Below are 3,580 nucleotides of genomic sequence, written 5' to 3'. Positions count from 1 at the left end.
GTGGTGGAGTGTTCAAGACTGCTATTTAATTTCTCAGGTTCTTTAATTATTGTTTGAATTTATATATGCTCTGTTTTACTGTTTATTTATATTATTTGCCTGAGATGAATCTGTTTATGCATGATAATTATTTAAGTCTGTTTAGCATGTCTGGCTGATTTACTTAGGTATCGGTATGTAAAGTAAGCGGAATGAAGGAATCAAAACCAAATTGGTTTAATTAAGTTTAAAATTAAAATCACTCTTTTTACGGTCTCAATTTACAGGTTTAATAACAAGGTTTTTGTACGAAAGTAAAAGACATAAAGAAGTTAAAAGCAATAGAACGAGAGTTTGAGTTTTTGACTGGACAGTGTTAATTGGACATTAATTCTAGATCAGGGCGAGAGCAATTTTTAGAGTTAATTAAATTCTAATCTTTTTCAAAAAGTATTTTTAAAGATTGAATGTGAGGACGAGAGTTAAGCATTTGAATTTAATTATATAACCTAAGTCAACAGAGCGAGAGTTTGAGATAAGGGTGTTTAAACGATTAGTGTTTTCTTAAAAAGAGTTTCTACGGATTCTATTGTTTTCAAAAAGTGGTTTTTGACTTAACTATAAGTGACAGCTACGTTAATATAAAATCATAGTTTATTCAACAGAGCGAGAGTTTGAGATAAGACTTTTAATCAATAGTGTCAACTGAAAAGATTTATTTTAAAACCAAGAAACCAACGAAGAATTGATTCCCTAATTACGACGAACTACATACCGATATCCGCTTATTAGATATTTATTTTAGATCTTATTTTAGTTTTAGCTTTTCCCCCAAACAATCAAAGTATTACCTGCCTTAGCTTTACGAAGTAACCTTAGATAACGGTATATCGATTCATAAGTCCCTGTGGGATCGATATCTTTTAAAACTACGCGATAGAACTGTGCACTTGCAGTTTGTACCCCAAATTCGACTCATAAAGTCGCGATCATGTTTTTGGCGTCGTTGCCGGGGACTTTTATTTAGTCGATATCATAACTCTTCTGTTACGCTGTAGAGACTAAGGCTTTTATTTTTCTTTTCTTTCTTTCGTTGATTTGTATGCCACACACTCGCTCACAAGGCGAGCCGTTCTACTTACGAATCAACGATATCGAACTATATCTCCGAGTCTTATGACGAATTCGGGAATATCGTGCTGCAAACAATCTCCCTCCTGTTGAACTTCCCGATTTCAAAAATATTTTCCCTTCGATACCCGAGATGGCAGAACCAGCTCGTGCTCTTAGAGATTATGCCGCTCCATCGCAAGATGAGCCGCATTCGAGTATTGCTCCACCCGCAATCGAAGCAAACAACTTTGAACTCAAACCTTCACTGTTGCAGGCAGTGCAACAGAACCAATTCTCTGGAAATCCTACCGAGGATCCAAACCTTCATTTATCCGTATTTGTCCAATACGCTGATACTGTTAAAGCTAATGGTGTCACTTCAGAGGCAATTCGACTTCGTCTTTTTCCTTTCTCATTAAGAGATAGCGCTAGAAGATGGCTTCAATCTCTTCCTTCCAACTCAGTCACCACATGGAACGAGTTGAAGAAAGTTTTTCTTGCTCGATATTTTCCGCCAAGCAAAACAGCTATGTTAAGAGCCCAGATAAATGGATTTAAACAGAAAGATAACGAGTCTCTTTTCGAAGCATGGGAAAGATACAAAGACATGATGAGACTTTGTCCACACCATGGTTTAGAGGACTGGTTAGTAATTCATACCTTCTATAATGGTCTCCTGTACAACACGAGGTTAACAATAGACGCCGCCGCAGGTGGTGCACTGATGAACAAACCTTATGTTGATGCTTACCAACTTATCGAAAGCATGGCTCAAAACCACTATCAGTGGGGAAGCGAACGAACAATGGTAGAAAAACCTCAAACGAAAACTGACATGTACGAGATAAGTAACCTTGATCATGTTAATGCAAAAGTGGATGCTCTGGTCCAGAAAATTGAAAGTTTAAATGTATCACCTCCAGCCACCGTGGTTACCATAACTCAGAATTGCGAAGTCTGTGGAATCCAAGGTCACACTCCTGCAGATTGTCAACTCCTAACAGGAATTCAAGCGAAGCAAGTAAACTATGCTCAAGGAAGCCCCTACTCGCACACCTATAACTCAAATTGGAATAATCATCCCAATTTTTCATATAAGAGTAATAATGCTTTATACGCACTTGGACAATCTCCAAATCAAGCCCCAGCTATACCTCCGGGATATCAGAAGCCGATCCCATCTACACCTAACAATAACGCCCCTAGGAAATCCAACTTGGAAATCATGATGGAAAACTTTATAGCTTCTCAATAGCAAACCAATAAAGATTTCTTAAACCAGAATGTACACACTGGCGAACAAATTAAACAACTAGCAAGTAAAGTAGATGCCCTGGCTACTCATAACAAAATACTGGAAACGCAAATTTCACAAGTAGCTCAACAACAAGCGCCTACTGCTGCCCCAACTGGTACATTTCCTGGCCAACCCCAACCTAACCCAAGAAGCCACGCTCATGCAATTATACTGAGAAGTGGAACGGAAGTGGAAGGACCGTCTGACCCAAGGATAGAAAACCAAAACTCTAAAAAGTCAACTGAGGAGGAAAGTGAACCTAAGGAAAAGGAAGAGAGTAATAAGGAAACCGTAGAAAAGAAGGAACTTTATGTACCTCCACCACCTTATAAACCACCTATCCCTTACCCTCAAAGGCTTATTAAAACCAAAGATGCGGGCCAATTCAAAAAAATTGTTGACCTACTAAAACAATTAAACGTCACAATTCCGTTTACAGAAGCTATTACGCAGATGCCCTCATATGCCAAGTTTTTAAAAGAAATTCTTTCTAATAAAAGGAAACTTGAAGATAGCGAAACCGTTACACTCACCGCTGAATGTAGCGCTATAATCCAAAATATGCCTCCTAAACTTAAAGACCCAGGTAGTTTCTCTATACCCTGTCACATAGGAAAATTTGTCATTGACAAAGCCTTATGCGATTTAGGAGTCGGTATTAGTGTTATGCCTTTATCCATATGCAAGAGACTTGAAATGGGAGAATTAAGACCAACTAAAATGTCTGTGCAACTAGCAGATCGTTCCTTCAAATATCCTGTAGGAATTCTTGAAAACGTTCCAGTGCGCATAGGTCAATTCTACATTCCAACTGATTTTATAATTATGGATATTAGAGAAGATGAAGTTACACCCATTATACTGGGAAGACCATTCTTAGCAACTGCCGGTGCAATCATAGACGTAAAACGAGGACGACTCACTTTTGAAGTAGGAGAAGAGAAAATTGAGTTCATTCTTTCCCAATTTTTGAAAGCACCTGCAATAGAAGATACATGTTACTTCATGGATATCATCGATGAATGCATAAAAGAAACGGAGTTAGAAAAAGACAAATCATCCAACTATCTTGTAGAAGACAAACTTAACCAATGTTTAGCAATAACACCGGACCCTACGCAATGCCTTAAGAAACCAACCTTAGACCTGAAAACACTTCCCAAGAATCTGAGATATGAATTCCTAGACTTA

General features: G+C 38.0%; 1 non-coding gene across 1 annotated transcript; it reads right to left on the bottom strand.

Moving 5' to 3' along the window:
- Positions 1–1,621: 1,621 nt before the first annotated feature.
- LOC127108615 (small nucleolar RNA R71) lies at positions 1,622–1,728 on the bottom strand. Its single transcript, XR_007796141.1, has one exon. It is a non-coding gene; the product is annotated as a small nucleolar RNA R71 (small nucleolar RNA).
- Positions 1,729–3,580: the final 1,852 nt, after the last annotated feature.

The sequence above is a fragment of the Lathyrus oleraceus genome, chromosome 7 (assembly GCF_024323335.1).
Source record: "Lathyrus oleraceus cultivar Zhongwan6 chromosome 7, CAAS_Psat_ZW6_1.0, whole genome shotgun sequence".
NCBI lineage: Eukaryota > Viridiplantae > Streptophyta > Magnoliopsida > Fabales > Fabaceae > Lathyrus > Lathyrus oleraceus.
Note: the sequence above shows the minus strand (reverse complement) of the source record. Positions and strands in the feature narration are given on the sequence as shown.